The sequence below is a fragment of the Lissotriton helveticus genome, assembly GCF_964261635.1.
Source record: "Lissotriton helveticus chromosome 1_1 unlocalized genomic scaffold, aLisHel1.1 SUPER_1_unloc_28, whole genome shotgun sequence".
NCBI lineage: Eukaryota > Metazoa > Chordata > Amphibia > Caudata > Salamandridae > Lissotriton > Lissotriton helveticus.
The window spans coordinates 1066236-1083929 of NW_027611668.1; the positions used below are offsets into that span (position 1 = coordinate 1066236).

General features: G+C 47.0%; 2 protein-coding genes across 3 annotated transcripts in view; one reads left to right on the forward strand and one right to left on the reverse strand.

Moving 5' to 3' along the window:
• The window catches only part of LOC144805817 (uncharacterized), a 108035-nt gene extending 95065 nt beyond the window's left edge, over positions 1-12970 (reverse strand). The window contains exons 1-3 of the mRNA XM_078672294.1: positions 12645-12970; positions 6946-7010; positions 1891-1955 (exon numbers count right to left, since the gene is read on the reverse strand). The gene's annotated coding sequence lies outside the window, so the exon portion shown is untranslated. The remainder of the gene's footprint in view (positions 1-1890; positions 1956-6945; positions 7011-12644) is intronic.
• Positions 12971-13338: 368 nt separating this feature from the next.
• LOC144805825 (uncharacterized) overlaps positions 13339-17694 on the forward strand; it is a 280069-nt gene continuing 275713 nt past the window's right edge. For both annotated transcript variants that reach the window (XR_013605608.1, XM_078672303.1), the window contains exon 1: positions 13339-13540. The gene's annotated coding sequence lies outside the window, so the exon portion shown is untranslated. The remainder of the gene's footprint in view (positions 13541-17694) is intronic.

Sequence of the window (17694 nt, forward strand, 5' to 3'; positions counted from 1 at the left end):
CTTTTGATCCTTACAGTGCCCAGACCGCTCACTTCTCTGTTGCCTGAAGTATTTCTCTCTTATTTCCTTTATTTCTTTCCTTCTATTTTCAACCTTTTATGAATGGCGCAGGACTGTGCTTCACAGCAAAAATTGTTTGTTGTAAAAATGTATTTAAAAACCAAAAAGATTTGAATTAACCTATAATAAAACTCCCTGCCCGGCTGGGCAAGGAAAACGTATAGTAGCCTATTGTGGTCTATACAATAGAATTACGCTATCTTTTTAAGCAATGTACTTTCATATAATACATAAGTGCATTCTGGGGGTTGTAGTATCCATTACTTCACTAAAGACAGTGGTTTAAAAAAGAAACTCCATGCTTGGAGGAGATGTGTGCCTTTGTCATGAGCCATCTGGGGCTCAATAATAACTCCGGATACTTTTCAAAAACTCGGATTATGAGCGCTTAAAATAAAATTATATGTCTGAAAAGGAGTATCTCTGGGCGGTGAGAGCAGCGGCTGAGGCATTCCACACTCCTCCTACCCAGAGGACAAGTCTCTCCTCCTACCCCAACATAGCACGTTTCATAACAACACAGGACAGAGCTCACCTCCTTTGCATCACCCCACTAGGACAAGACAGGCCTCTCCTCCTAGCCGCGCAGGACAGGCTTCACCTCCTCTGCATTCCCCTGGACAGGCCTCAGCTCCTCTGCACCCCTGGACAGGATTCGTCTCCTCTGCATCCCCTGGACAGGCCTCACCTCCTCTGCACCCCCTTGGACAGGCCTCACCTCCACTGTAACCCCTGGACAGGCCTCGCCTCATTTGCACCCCTGGACAGGCTTCATCTCCTCTGCACCCCGTTGACAGGCATCACTTTCCCTGTACCCCCTGGACAGGCATCACTTCATCTTCACCCCCTGGACAAGCCTCACCTCCTCTGAACTCCCCTGGACAGGCCTCACCTGCTCTGCATCCCTTCGACAGGCCTCATCTCAACTGCGCCCCCTGTACACACCTCACCTCCTCTGCACACCCTGGACAGACATCGCCTCCTCTGCACCCCTTGGACAGGCCTCACCTCCTCTGCACCCCCTGCACACACCTCACCTCCTCTGCACCCCCATGGACAGGCCTCACTTCCTCTGCACACCCTGGACAGGCCTCAACTACTCTGCACACCCTGGACAGGCCTCACCTCCTCTGCACCCGCTTGGACAGGCCTCACCTCCTCTGCACCCCTTTGGACAGGATTCACCTCCTCTGCACCCCCTTGGGCAGGCCTCACCTCCTCTGCACCCCCTTGACAGGCCTCACCTCGTCTGCACCCCTCCTGGATAGGCTGCACCCCCAGCCCAGGACAGGCCTCAACTCCTCTGCACCCCCTGAACAGGTCTCACCCCTCTCAGCACAGTACAGGTCTCACCTCTTCTGTACCCCCTGGACAGGTGTCAGGGTGCAGGAAAAAGGAATCAAAGCTCTTCTTTGTTCCGCAGTATCTGCCATTGAACCGGCATTGCAAAGATTACCCGCTCGCAAAAGGTCGCGGGTGATTATAGCGTGGAAACGGGCATTCTCCCCGGTACTACCAACAGGGAGGACCATGGTGCAAGTTGGTGGTCTAGTCCTGAGCTCGTGTACACAGGCACGAGGTCCAGACTAGCTGGGAAGTGCACCGGTTGATTTTAGAACCGAGGCACTTCACCAACTGATTTTCAGAGATTAGTCATGTTCTTTCTGTAGTCTAGTTAGATAGAAATAGTGCAGTTTTGTGCCAGGCTTAGGCGCAGGTTAGAGCGCTTCAGTGCGTCTGTTAGTTAGTTAGGTAATTTAGAACTAGAGAGAAATACAAATTTAAAGTAAATAAGAAAAAAGAAATATAAAGAGAAGAATTAATACTTACCCATTGAATACTTCAGTTCCTGATTTCTTCGTTGCTTGATTGACGGCGGAGGCTCCAGAAGGTTCCTAAGTGAGAAGTAAGAAAAATTCAGAAGATAAGAAAGTAAGGGAGAGAGTGAATGAACGAATGAGTGAAAAAGAATAAATTAACTCACAGAGTTAAAGAGTGCTAAAATGTTGTTTATAATGCAGGTTACCAAAGAATAAAATACTTATATTAAAGAATAGAAGAGGAACAAATGCCATAGGCACTCTGGGTAAGGAAATATATATATATATATATTATAGAGAGACAGAGAGCAAGAAAGTGGAGAAGGAACTGAAGGAAATTAGCAATGGTGTGCTTTTCTGTTACAGCGATTTCCACTCATGCTTGAAGATAGAGAGGGAGTAAGAAAGGCATAAAATGGAGTACGGCAGAAAGGAAGAAGAAGAGTGGAAGAGCCAGAAGGTCAGGCAGTCTCTTCTCTGTCCCATTCCCCTTTCCCCCGGCTGGGTTCACACAGAAACTAGTTAACTCTTCAGTTGGTGGCTGTGGGAAAACTAGGGGTGGAATTTGGAAAATCTCATCGTTCTGCTCCTGGGAGTGTCGGCACTGTGAGTAACCACGACCCTTGACAGAGCGAAGTGCCCACGTCAATACTCGCCCGAGCAGAATGGCTGAAGAGTTTGATTTAAAACATTTAGGAAATATTCTTAAGGAGATTCAAGAAGAGTTAATAGCAGTCAGAGAGGAAAATAAGGTAATCAAATTTGAAATGAAGGCTCACATTTTCTTAACTCAGTGCTCGTTGTACTTCATGTGTCGGCCCACTGTCTTCCCAGTACACAATCTCGTATAGCATTCATCTAGTCGTATCTCAATGGGGACGCAGCCTGTGGTCAATGCCCCTGGTCACCCAAGACTCACCAATTTTATATTACTTTGAGGAGTTCAAGAAAGAGTTTTTGCGACTTTTTGATCGTCGGAAGGTGGCACAGGCTACGGATAATGAATTACTGGAGTTGAGGCAAGGGAATCGAGAGCTTGTCTTCACCTGGCCCAATTTAACAAACTTGTTGTAGAAACTGAATGGCCGGAGGCCAAAAGGGCAGCCTTGTTCTATCGGGGTTTGAAAGATGACTTAAAGGATACTTTATCACTGATCCCAAATTGCCCTACAGAAGTTTCAGCTTTGATTGATCTCGTTTTAGAGATAGACTATCGACTAATGGAAAGAAGGGGTGAAAGATGACGTGAATTTCGGCCCAGTGTACCACGATTTGACCGGGTCAGAGCAGAGGTTGTTAAATCTTGTGATAGAGAACATGGAGTCGAACCTATGCAAATTGGAACTATTAGAGGCCCCCTTTCCAAAGAAGAGAAAGAAAAGCGTCGACAGAATAATCTATGGCTTTATTGTGGTATTAGTGGACATTTTGTAAAGGAATGTCCCAAGAAGCCAAAAACCTACAAGAAGGAAAACTCTCTGCACCACCAGTAGAAGGAGTTGGGCTGGTGGTTGCTAACAAGGATATAATTCGAATTTCTTATCAAGTGGCCAATACTCTACAATCTTCCACTCCACACCTCATTCTGACGATGACCCTAAGATTTCGAGACAGAGTTCTTTCAGGAGTGGCCATGATGCTGGACTCCGGTGCTACGGGGAATTTTTGTGACCTCAATATGCCTCGAAAATTGGTCTGACGGCATTACCTAAAAAGAGAAGTGAGGCAGTTAGGGCTGTTGGCGGTAAAAATTCATCTTCCAGCCCAATAACCAGTCACACGGAAGTTGTGGAACTTGTTTCTGTCGAAGTTCAAAAGGAGGTGATTCAATTTAACTTGATTGATGCTCCTCAGTTTGGAATCATCCTGGGTTTGCCTTGGTTAACTGAACACAACCCAACAATTAACTGGAGTGATCGAACTGTGAAGTTCAACTCAAGTTATTGTTTGGAAAAATGCTTCGGAGAAAAGCGGAAAGAGCAAGATGGAAATCCAGCAGCTTTATTAAGCAAGCAAAAGATGATGGTGTGTGCGGTTCAAACTGTGAGTCTTACGGTAGAACATCAAGAGTTTGCTGAAGTTTTCAGTGAATCGGAATCAAAGAAGTTGCCCCCACATCGGTCGTATGACTGCAAAATCGATTTGGATCCTGGATCTAATCTTACTGAAGCTGAAAACCGTCATCTTAAAGATTAAATTTAGAAATACAGAGAAAACAGGTTCATACGACCATCATAGTCCCCCGTTTCTTCACCATTATTTTTCTTTCCCAAACGTGACAGAGATCTGAGAATGTGTATAGATTATCGTACCTTGAACAAGATTACAATAAAGAATCGTTATCCTCTTCCCTTGATTTTAGTTCTTCTAGATCATGGGTACTCACAAACTTTCTTTTGGGGGGCAAATTTATAGTGTGGTTTGTAGCCAAGGGCCGCTCCTGTGGGGGCGGGGGCAGTGGGGGAGGGGGACGTGGCTAAAGAAAAAAAACTGAGACCATGAGGTTGAACACAGGTCCCGGCAGCGGACGCTTTCGTCCACTGAGTCACCAGACCCAGCACACACACACACGCACACCTCTCTCTCTCTCGCTCTCTCCCCCTTACTCTGACTGTCTATCTCCCTCTCTCCCTCCCTCCCTTTGTCTCCCTCTGTCTCCCTCCCTCTGTCTCCCTCTCTCTTTCTCCCTCTCTCTGCCTCCCTCTCTCCCTCTGTCTCCCTCCCTCTGTCTCCCTCCCTCTGTCTCTGTCTGTCTCCCTCCCTCTGTCTAACTCCCTCTCTCTGTCTCCCTCTGCCTGTCACCCTCTCTCAACCTCACTCTGTCTATCATCCTCTGTCTCCCTCCCTGTCCCCTTCCCTCAGTTTCCTTCCCTCTGTCTCCTTCCCTCTGTCTCCTTCCCTCTGTCTCCTTCCCTCTGTCTCCTTCCCTCTGTCTCACTCCCTCTGTCTCCCTCTCCCTGTCTCCCTCTCCCTGTCTCCCTCTCCCTGTCTCCCTCCTTCCTCTGTCTCCCTCCCCCTGTCTCCCTTCTCCCTCTGTCTTAAAGTCCTTGCACATTAACTGTTCTACTCTTATCTGCCACGATGCCCCAGGAGGATCCAAATATTTCCGTAGAGTGATTCCCCGAATATTCATGCCTGTCCTTTCATATAATACATAAGTGCATTCTTGGGGTTGTAGTATCCGTTACATTACTAAAGACAGTGGTTTAAAAAATAAACTCCATACTTGATGGAGATGTGTGCCTTTGTCATGAGCCATCTGGGGCTCAATAATAACTCGGGGTACTTTTCAAAAACTCGGATTATGAGCTCTTAAAATCAAATTATACGTCTGGAAAGGAGTATCTCTGGGCAGTGAGGGCAGCGGCTGAGGCATTCCACACTCCTCCTACCCAGAGGACAAGCCAGGGCAGGCTTCTCCTCCTACCCCAACATGGCAGGTTTCATAACAGCACAGGACAGGCCTCACCTCCTTTGAATCACCCCACTAGGACAAGACAGGCCTCTCCTCCTACCCGCGCAGGACAGGCTTCATCTCCTCTGCATTCCCCTGGACAGACCTCAGCTCCTCTGCACCCCTGGACAGGATCCGCCTCCGCTGCACCCCCTGGACAGGCCTCATCTCCTCTTCACCCCTTGGACAGGCCTCACCTCCACTGTAACCCCAGGACAGGCCTCACCTCATTTGCACCCCTGGACAGGCCTCACCTCCTCTGCACCCCTGGACAGGCCTCACCTCCTCTACACCCCCTGGACAGGACTCACCTCCTCTGTACCCCCTGGACAGGCCTCACCTCCTCTGCACCCCTGGATAGGCCACACCTCCTCTGAATCCCTTGGACAGGACTCACCTCCACGGTATCCCCTGGACAGGCCTCACCTCCAATGTAACCCCTGGATAGGCCTCACCTCCTTTGCATCGCCCTCACCCCCTGGACAGGCATCGCTTCCTCTGCACCCCCTGGACAGGCATCACTTCATCTTCACCCCTGGACAGGCCTCACCTGCTCTGCATCCCTTGGACAGGCCTCATCTCAACTGCGCCGCCTGTACACACCTCACCTCCTCTGCACCCCCCTGGACAGGCCTCAACTCCTCTGCACACCCTGGACAGGCCTCACCTCCTCTGCACCCCTTGGACAGGCCTCCCCTCCTCTGCGCCCCCTTCACACACCTCATCTCCTCTGCACCCCCATGGACAGGCCTCACTTCCTCTGCACCCCTTGGACAGGCCTCAACTCCTCTGCACACCCTGGACAGTCCTCACCTTCTCTGCACCCGCTTGGACATGCCTCCGCACCCCTGGAGAGGCCTCACCTCCACTGCACCCCCAGCCCAGGATAGGCCTCAACTCCTTTGTACGCGCCTGGACAGGCCTCACCTCCTCTGTACCCGCATGGACATGACTCACCTCCTCTGCACCCCCTTGGGCAGGCCTCACCTCCTCTGCACCCCCTTGACAGGCCTCACCTCGTCTGCACCCCTCCTGGATATGCTGCACCGCCACTGCAACCCCAGCCCAGGACAGGCCTCAACTCCTCTGCACCCCCTGAACAGGTCTCACCTCCTCAGCACAGTACAGGCCTCACCTCTTCTGCACCTCCTGGACAGGTGTCAGGGTGCAGGAAAAGGAATCAAAGCTCTTCTTTGTCTCGCGATATCTGTCTTTGAACGGGCATTGCAAAAATCACCCGCTCGCAAAAGGTCGCGGGTAATTCTAGCACGGACCCGGGCATTCTCCCCTGTACTACCAACAGGGAAGACAGCGGTGCAAGTTGCCGGCCTAGTCCTGCGCTCCTGGACACAGGTGCGAGGTCTAGACAAGCTGTGAAGTGCGCTGGTTGATTTTAGAACCAAGGCATTTCACCAACTGATTTTCAGAGATTAGTCACGTTCTTTCTGTAGTCTAGTTTGATAAAAATAGTGCAGTTTTGTGTCAGGCTTAGGCGCAGGTTAGAGTGCTTCGGTGCGTCGGTTAGTTAGTTTGGTAATTTAGAAGTAGAGAGAAATACCAATTTAAAGTAAATAGGGAAAAAGAAATATAAAGAGAAGAATTAATACTTACCCATTGAATACTTCAGTTCCTGATTTCTTCATTGCTTGGTTGACAGCGGAGGCTCCAGAAGGTTCCTAAGGGAGAAGTAAGAAGAATTCAGATAAGAAAGTAAGGCAGAGAGTGAATGAACGAATGAGTGAAAAAAAAAAATTAACTCACAGAGTTAAAGGGTGCTAAAATGTTGTTTATAATGAAGGTTACCAAAGAATAAAGTACTTATATTAAAGAATAGAAGAGGAGCAAATGCCACAGGCACTCTGGGTAAGGACACATATATATATATTTATTTATTTAATGCGATTTAAATAGCGCGAACATTACCTGAAGTTGTCAGAGTGCTTTACATAAGAACCAGTAGCGATACATAAGGACTTGGAATTACATGAGTTACATAAAAGATACACACAGAAAAAAATTGCAAATGTACAAGATGTAGAGTCACACACGGAAGAGATAAACACAGAAAAAACTGCAAACGTAGAAGTTGCAAGTCACTCAAGGAAGAGATACAAATGGATATACTCTAAGAGTCACATAGGAATGGTAGAGACTACAAAGGTCTACTGCACATACTAGTGATTAGAGTTATCTCTATATACATAGGGAAGGGATACAAATGGATAAACTCTAAGAGTCACATAGGAATGGTAGAGAGTGCAAAGGTCTACTGCATATACTAGTGATTAGAGTTATCTCTATATACATAGGGAAGGGATACGAATGGATATACTCTAAGAGTCACATAGGAATGGTACTACATATACTAGTGGTTAGAGTTATCTCTATATACATAAATATACAAATAGTAGATTTTCTCAGGTCAAGACCCAAAAAACCAGGAGAGCAGAGTTCCATTAAGGAGGGGGGACGTAGTCTCAGCACCAAGGGAGGGTGGGAGGGATGCAAGGGAATGGAGAAAAGTCAAATCATAGGATCGTCAAAGGGGAAACGAGGGACAAAGGGTTAAAGGACGAGGGAATGGAAAAGATGGCGGGTGAGGGTCCAGAGAAAAGCGGCCGAGAACAGCAGCAAAATGGCGGGCAGGACAAGAGTAAAGAAGTCCATGAGAGTGACCCAGTTAGTATGAATCAAAGTGCCAGAAGAAGTCCAGGGGGGTACACAGTCCAAAAATTAAATTAGTAATGGTGTGCTTTTCTGTTACAGCGATTTCCATCCATGCTTGAAGATAGAGAGGGAGTAAGGACGGCATAAAATGGAGTACGGCAGAAAGGAAGAAGTAGAGTGGAAGAGCCAGAAGGTCAGGCAGTCTCTTCTCTGTCCCATGCCCCTTTCTCCCGGCTGGGTTCGCACGGCCACTAGTTAACTCTTCAGTTGGTGGCTGTGGGAAAACCAGTGGTGTAATTTGAAAAATCTCATGTTCTGCTCCTGGGAGTGTTGGCACTGTGCGTAAACACAACCCTTGACAACAGGCCTCCCCTGCATCCCCTGGACAGGCCTCACCTCATCTGTAACCCCTTGGACAGGACTCACCTCCTCTGCACCCCATTGGACAGGCTCACCTCCTCTTCTCCCCCTGGAAATGCTCACCTCCTCTTCTCCCCAGGACAGGCTTCACCTCCTCTGCACCCCTGGACAGGCCTCAACAACTCTGGACCCCCTGGACAGGCCTAACCTCCTCTGCACCCCATGGATATGCTTTACCTCCTCTGCACCCCAGGACAGGCCTCACCTCCTCTGCTCCCGCTGGAGAGGCATCTCCTCTGCACCCCTCAGGACAGACCTCACATCCTCTGCACCCCTGGACAGGCCTCTCCTCCTCTGCACCCCAGGACAGGCCTCACCTCCTCTGCACCCCCTAGACAGGGTCACCTCCTCTTCTACCCATGGACAGACCTCACCTCCTCTGCTCCCCCTGAACAGGCTTCACCTCCACTGCTTGTCCTGGACAGGCCTCTCCTCCTCTGCACCCCAGGACAGGCCTCACCTCCTCTGCACCCCTGGACAGGCCTCACCTCCTCTGCACCCCGGCACAGGCCTCACCTCCTCCGCACATCCTGGACAGGCCTCAGCTCCTCTGCAACCCTGGACAGGCCTCACCTCCTCTGCACACCTGGACAGGCCTCTCCTTCTCTGCCCCTCCTCTGGACAGGTCTCACCTCCTATGCCCCTCCTCTGGACAGTCCTCTCCTCCTCTGCGCCCCTGGACAGGCCTCACCTCCTCTGCACCCCTGGACAGGCCTCTCCTCCTCTGCCCCTCCTCTGGACAGGCCTCTCCTCTTTGCCCCTCCTCTGGACAGGCCTCTCCTCCTCTGCACCCCTGGACAGGCCTCGCCTCCTCTGCACCATAAGTGAGCAGTAATTGGGCCAAGCCAAAATCTAAACCGTAATAGGTAAACATTTGATCATCTGATGGCGAGGAATCTTTGGTTTTTGTCTGACATGTATGGTTCAGGACACACTCTTACAAAGCAGACGGCCCTCACTGAAGTACGACTATTATGAGAAATACTGGCCACTCAAGATGGAATCATTAGATGCATCAAAGGGTTTTGCCCATTCTGTGTCTATGGGAAAATGTGTTCGTCCATATGGCCCATTGTGGTAAAGCTGCTGCCGAAGTCTAATTCTATCACAGCTCTGTTCTGATCACCTGGCTCTTTTCCCAGAATAACTAAACACTCTCTCCCCTTTCTCCGCCCATTCCTACCTGGAAAAACGATCACTCAGCGCCGGGACACCTCCTTGTGAGGTAGCTGTTCGCGCTTTATAAATGCCGGTATTATTATTATTATTATTATAAGTATTAGCGGTGAAGCCTCGCGGCTCCAACCACAACCGTTTTGATGGCACTGCCTTCTTTTTTGATACCATGTTCATACTGATAACGCAGGATTCATCCAGCGGTGTATCATAAGCATAAAAACAAATTTCCATAGACAGAATTCCTTACAGTTAATTCCAAGGAACATCAAAAGCCTGCTTGGAACAGACAAGATTGATAAGAGTTTCCCTTCCTTAGCCCTGATACCGGCTAATCACGAGTTTAGCCATTTCATATTTGAGCATTGCTACACAACTTGTTCTCGTACCAGTTGTGCCTCGCTAGCACAGCCAATGGAAATGGCTCTGGGATCTAATCAAGCCCTCCAAGACTCTCACGTAGCACTCTCCTTTGGGAAGTTTTAATGCTCTTCTTGACCCACTGTAAAAAAAATGAGGTCTTGTTCGTTGATGATCCTATAAACTCATCACCAAGTATCACTGTAAGTTCTGTTTGGGACCGTTGGTAAGACTGCGATACCTCAGTCATAAACCTGTCTACCCCGCCGCTTGCCCCACAAGTGAGGTCAGGCTGGGGTACACCAATGAGTTTTGTATATGGCCATTATGTATTTTAATGTCACAGTCATTCAAATGAGAACCCTGCACACATTGTGAGATGATACTTTGCTGTAAGTTGAAATGAAATCTTCAGAACTGTCTCCTAAGAAAGGATTCCTCACACCCCTGCTCTTGCCTGATGTATTAGAAAAGCTAACCTTCACATTGCCGGAGAAAACAGAGCTGTACTTGAGATACACTCAAACATGTATGTCCATTTCTGACTTACGGCTGGATCACAGATGTTTTGTAAATACCAGCTTGGGTCTGAAATGCTTGTTATTGTATTTTATTTCTTTGCAAAACCTTATGCTAAAATGTATACTATGTAAATATATGATATTGATTTTCCAGTACAGAGGACACTGAAATTTTATACAACTTTTTTTCCTCAAGCAAAAGCTTCACTGTGTAAAGTCAATATCGTCATAGTCCGCACTACACATAAGGGGTACATTTATTTGGAAGCCCGTATAATTGATTTATGAAGTAGGCCAGGCATTTTGATTTATTTGCAGTGCTAGTAGATTTATGTAGCTTATTATCCCTTGGACAACTAGATTTGCAAAATATTTCCACATCCCAGATAGGGTCACACTCTATCTACGTTGTGCATTATGGTTCTTTAATTTTCCAGGCCACATATTGATCTGCATACATTTTTGACATATTCTAGAACCAACTTTTCACGCAAAGCAATTGCAACACCCAACTGAACACATTGTAGGGAATGCAAGATTAAGTAAAGCATGTGTAATATAAACTGGAACAACATGGTTACCAAAATACGTTTACACTCACTATTTAGAAATCAAAGCGTGTTTTTGCCTGAAAAGTAAACACATGGAAGGGACCCGTTTCAATGTCCATTGCTTATATGCTTACATCCTTACAAAACGTAAATAGTATGATTTAAAAAGACCACATCTCTGAACACAGAGCTGTTGTACACATTTTATAAACTAAACAGTCGTTAAGGATTGCATTAAACGTTTTCCACTCCACACACCAACAGAAAGACGAGAAAACGAAAGTACTGTTTCACTGGCAAACTCCGTGAAGTGGCGCTAATGTGTTTAGGTGTGAATAAAACCAATCTGGCCACTTTGCGACCACTCTGTTTTGCTTTACTTTGTTATTTTTCTTATTTTGAACCTTTTTCCCTTTCCATCCCGAGGCTGCACTTTGGAATAGAAAAATTTGAGAACTAGACAACATTTCCAGCAAAAGTGTTTCTTTCTCTTTTGGATCCCTTTCACAGGGGAACAAATGAAGGAAAAGAGAGGAAAGAGAGGGTAAGCGTTGTTTCTTGAAGTCACGCTTTTATTCAGCAAGTGAGGAAGAGCGAGACAGAGACAGAGAGAGGGAAGAAGAGGAAGAAAGGAGGGGGCTGCTGACCACGGCAGAGCAGGAGAAGCGCACACTCTCCTTGTCAGAGTACAAGCCGGAAGTGCCTCTTTCTGGCCAGACACAACCAGGCGCGGCCTGCACGTCGATGGGTGCGTGAGTCCAATCTCAGCAACAATGAGAATGTAAATTTGCCTCAAATGTGCAGGTAAAGAAGAGTGGTGGCAAAGATTTCTCACAGTGCAGCGATAAGCATCTCTCCCAGTGTAGTAAACATCAGTGCAGTGTACACATTTTCACTGTGCATGCCCCCCTGTAGTGCAGTACAAAGCAGTCCATTGTGAACATAGTGTAGTAAAACGTAGTACAGGGCGCAAAGATTTCTCATAGTGTGGTGAAAAGCAGTACATTGCACAGTGATTTCTTATAGTGTGGTAAAAGCAGTACATTGCACAGTGATTTCTTATAGTGTGGTAAAAGCAGTACATTGCACAAAGATTTCTTATAGTGTGGTAAAAGCAGTACATTGCACAGAGATTTCTTATAGTGTGGTAAAAGCAGTACATTGCACAGAGATTTCTTATAGTGTGGTAAAAGCAGTGCATTGCACAGAGATTTCTCATAGTGTGGTGAAAAGCAGTACATTGCACAGAGATTTCTCATAGTGTGGTAAAAAGCAGTACATTGCACAGAGATTTCTTATAGTGTGGTAAAAAGCAGTACATTGCACAGAGATTTCTTATAGTGTGGTAAAAGCAGTGCCCTGTGCACAGATTACCTCTTTAAGCTGTAATATCCCTTACAGTGCCATGAAAAGCAATGCAATGTGCATATATTTCTTATAGTTAAGTAATAAACACGTACAATGTGCACAGATTTCTTATAGTTAAGTAATAAACACGTACAATGTGCACAGATTTCACATAGTATTGTAAAAAGCAGTCCAGTGTGCAAAGATGTGTCATACAGTATTACAAGTCATGCAGTGTGCACAGAATTAAAGAGTAAGCTGTGAATACCTCCGTGTGCAGTGAAAGGCACAGTAACATGCAGGGTTTCCCAGAGAGCAGTAAAAAGCAGCACAGGTTTGCAGTCTGGGGGGGCGGGGGGCAGATCTGGGGGGTCGGTGAGGGTCTGAAGCTGGAGTGAGCTGCACAGACACCCAGGGAGGGTCCTTCCGCTGAACACAGAGAGAAGCCGGAAGGAATGATGCTCGGGTTCAAGGAAGGGCTCCTTCGACCCAAAGTGGTTGAATTGGTTCCCAGTCCAAGCTGGCGGCCCCTGTGTATCAAAGCTCATTCGGTGACATTGTTTTCTGGGGGAAGTCAGGCGAGGCCTCTCTTTATCTCTCATGCTCCTGACCGCCCCCCGCCCCCCTCATAACTGCGCATGCGCAGGACCGCGAGATATCACTGCGCAAGTGCGGAGCGAAGACCCTACTTCCTATCGCTCTCGTGCTCCTGACCTCCCCAACAACATAATGAAGCGTCTCATAACAGCGCATGCGCAGGACCGCGAGTCAACCCTGCGCATGTGCGGAGCGAAGACCAACTTCCTATCGACCTCGTGCTCCTAACCTCCCTTGCTCCCCAACAACATAATGAAGCGTCTCATAACAGCGCATGCGCAGGATTGCACGCCATCACTGCGCATATGCGGAGCGAAGACACTCTTTCGTACCGCTCTCTTACTCCTGACCCGCCCCCCAAACAACATCATGGCGGCGTCTCTGAGGCCGAGGAGCTGAGAGGCCCAAACCAGAGCCCTGCAGCAGCCCCGGCGGGGACAGCTGCCATCCTGGGGCCAGGAGGTTAAAACCAGACCCTGCTGCACCCCGGCGGGGACAGCTGCCACCCTGGTACCAGGAGGTTAAGAATGATGCTGTCCAGAGAGCAGCAGTGTGCATCTGTTACAGGTATATTCTTCGTTCTTTGTCTAATGACATCATCATCAGAATTGAGTTATCTTCTGTCTTCATAAGTGGCCCTGCTAGTGCTTTAAAATAGGAACTACTACTGCAGCCATCAAGAATGTGAACACATTTTGGGTCTGTAAAGGAAATGAATCTTGGTGAAAGCTTCTGTCAAAAGCGTCCTTACTTTGCACTGGAGGCAATGGGTTATGACAAGGGCTAGTTACAAGAAGAAGTTATGAAAACGGAAAATGCAAGAAAAAAACAATTGTGCTTTCTTCAATTATTTACAAAGTGTCAAACATAAACCACTGACATTTTACTCATAAATACCCTGAAAGCCTATAAATGTCACACATGGGCAAACTGAAAACCTGTCCACTCTGCCCAAACCATCCAGAAACCAGAGCACCCACCCCTAACTTAAACAACTTACTGAAACTACAGAAAATGAGTTAATTGGCTGCTGAGATCCAGTTTCTATGTGCAGGGAGAGACACACAGCAGACTAATCACAGGTCTCTCCCCCGCACGCAGTTAAATAACATCCTGTTACTTCCTTAAGTGGCAATTGCTCCCACCAACTGCCATCACCTGTCAACCTGGTGTAGTCAATACCAATTTTGCATAATCTGCATGGTGGGGGTGAGATTATGTCTCGTTAGTGCCCTTACATTTCTGGTGCTTTTAAGCAATTTTAAGATACAATTAGAGCTTTTCGTATGCTGTTACAGCCCCTAGCGTGAAAGGTGGGGGAGAAGTCAATTGGAGGTTCAACTAATTCATTCGCGTACCCCAGTCATAGGGTAAAGAACTTTTCATTTAGAACGATCCCAGCACTGGAGTGTGCGAAATGTGTTAGAGGTCTCCCACCCTCATCTACAATACCACAATTTGGATTATTATGTTCTTTACATAAAGTAATATTAAAATCGCCACCCCATATCAATTTAAAAGGCAAAGAGGAACATTTATTCCGGTGCTCATCTAAAACAGAGGTTATCCTATTTAGGACTTTCACAAAATCAGGTGGTGACAGATTGTTATAGAAATTTACCAGAAAATATGTATGCCCTTGATTCACTGAGAGTTCAAGTATCTGATAGTTCTCTTCAGTTTTTATTTCTACAATTTCCTTAAATGGGAGGTTATTAGATACATATACTGATAATCCTCCCTTGGGTCTACCAAAAAGGGAAGGACGTGCACTTGAGTGATACAATCTGTACCCCTGAAGATGGATAGCAGTTACTGACCATGTTTCCTGGCAGCATACTATATTATGATTTCTAATTATTTCTAGCCAGTTGAGTTGGTCGACTTTAGGACGCAGGCCTGCTATGTTCCAGATTATGATAGAAAGGGTCAAACTACTAGATGATAGTACGTTGGGAGGAAGATACGGTTGTTTGGAATGGATTTGAGTTCCCGCAGTTTGACCTTGAGACAACAGAGAGGGATCTTGTATTAGGTTCCAAGGCCCTTCAGTCAAGATACTATTTTCCAGGGCCTTGTTTGGAAGATCGCTGGAGGGAGAAAAGCTGCCACAGTAGTCCTCAGATAAGGAGACCTTTTGGGGTACGGTCAGCTTGTCTAGGGGGCGTAAATTAAAATTATCCAAAGAAGTTGGGGTGGTTGTTAGTCATTCTATATCATCTATTCCTGACAGAATGTTAAATCGATTCTGGGTGGGGATCAGAAAGGGTCTTGTAGTCAGTTGATGATTAAAACTGCATTCCTGAGTAGGAAAATTATTCCATAGTGAGGGATAATGATTACCTGGGGGCTTGAAGTGATCATTCTGATATTGGAATGAAGGTCTATAGTGATCGATCTGATGTAAGGGTAAGGACCTAAAGCAGGCATCCTGGTGTTGGGATAGAGGTCTGAGGTGATCATCTCGATGATTAAATTGAGGCCTAAAGCGATCAACCTCACATTGGAATAAGGGTCTAATGTAATCATCCTGATGATAGACAAGCGGCCTGGGATTAATAGCAGGGGTTATCAGATTTCTGGGATTAAAGTAAGTCAAATCACGGGCTGTGATTTCATTACTGCCATTGGGAGGAAACCAATCTAAGATATTTCTGACTGCCCTTATATCTCTAAAATGTATTATAATGATGTCTCCCGTAATATTCTTTATACTAGGACCCAGCCAGGGAAGGCGCCTGACGTATAGAATTTCACCATTCACGTTAGGAGGAAGCGGTCGGTTCTTCCTGAGCCAAAATATGACTTTATTTTTTAACTGGTTTTGGTTTTCATTCTTACCATCTTTACCATCCTCCAAAACCGGGACTCCAGTAAGGACCACCAAAAGTGGAGCTGCTTCCGGAGGCAGTTCCACGTTGTGCCTCTTAGGAAAGGATGGCCTCACAGAATCTTCATGGCCGGTAGGTTTTTGAAGATTTCCAGGGGGATTAGGTTTTCCACCCACCTGAGCCACTTTATCACTATTTTTCGCCTTTAGCCGTGATGTTTTGGAGGGCGTTGGTTTTGGGGTTTTCGGGTTAATTTGGTTTGTAGTTTTAGCCACCATTTGATCAATAACGTTTGGGGGTGGTACGGTAATTGTGGACACTAGTGGGGGCACTGGAACACCCTTAATTCCTTCTTTGATTTCATCGATTGCCTGTTCTAAGTTCCCCAGCTGTTGGGCTATTTTTTGTAGTCTCTCTACTAAAGGCAATGTGAGAGATCTGACCAGTTTTTCAATGCTTCCCATTAAATCAATACCGGATGGATCTAGTAATGGGAAGGGTGATTCAATAGCTGGTGTGGGTAATGTAATTGCATTAGATGAGGAGCTCATAGATTTGGCAAAATCAATGAGACTGATCTTGTTTCTCTGTGATCTACTACCCACCTTTCTCCTTCTTTTCGGGGGAGGACCTTGTGGTCGTGGGTTTTTTGAAGGTTTATTACGTTTTTTAGCAGTCTCTACCAATGGTAACATTATATCTACCACGGCTTCTGCCTCTCGCGTCATGCTACCTGAAGAGACAGAGAGGTTTATGAGCATGTCATTATTTAGATCAGGAGGAGGGGTTATGTCTTGGAAGAGTAATGGAATGCTATCTCCAAGCGATGTATCAGGACCCTCGCTTTCGCAATACATACTGGGAAGCGGAGACATGGCTAGCTGTAGCGGGCCCAGAGCTGAACGTTTGTTCTTAATTAGCTCAACGGAGCGACGTCTCTTGGCCCGTCGTTCAGTGAGTGCGATGTAAAGTTAAGGCTCGACCCGATTGCATTAACGCTGTGACCGTCCTGCCTAGATCAGAAGCGGTCGCTCCCCACGCTTCTCCCTGCTGCTAGAAGTGGTATCGTAGCGCTTCTGCCTGACTAATTCATTGCCTTAGTCGAATTGCGCACTGCCCGCTCTGCTCACTATAATTATTGATTGTGCCTCATGATATTGTGATCGTAGCGCTATAGTGATAGACTGCTCGGCATTAACTGCTAAATTGTGCACTGCTCGCTTTGCCTGCTAGAACTATTTGTACCTGATTGTACCGGTGCCACTGGCCATTTATTTATTAGCGATTCCAGGTTGTGCCCCAATCTCGTCCTGTATCTCTTTTGGGCTTGCTGCCATTTTGTTTGTTGTTGTTGGTCCTCCCAGCCCGGCTCTCCACCCCACTCCCGCCTCCCAGCTGCTCCTCCCTCCCATTAAAGTTAAGGCTCGACCCGATTTCATTAACGCTGTGACCGTCCTGCCTAGATCAGAAGCGGTCGCTCCCCACACTGCTCCCTGCTGCTAGAAGTGGTATCGTAGCGCTTCTGCCTGACTAATTCATTGCCTTAGTCGAATTGCGCACTGCCAGCTCTGCTCACTATAATTATTGATTGTGCCTCATGATATTGTGATCGTAGCGCTATAGTGATAGACTGCTCGGCATTAACTGCTAAATTGTGCACTGCTCGCTTTGCCTGCTAGAACTATTTGTACCTGATTGTACCGGCGCCACTGGCCATTTATTTATTAGCGATTCCAGGTTGTGCCCCAATCTCGTCCTGTATCGCTTTTGGGCTTGCTGCCATTTTGTTTGTTGTTATTGGTCCTCCCAGCCCGGCTCTCCACCCCACTCCCGCCTCCCAGCTGCTCCTCCCTTCCACTAAAGTTAAGGCTCAACCCGATTGCATTAACG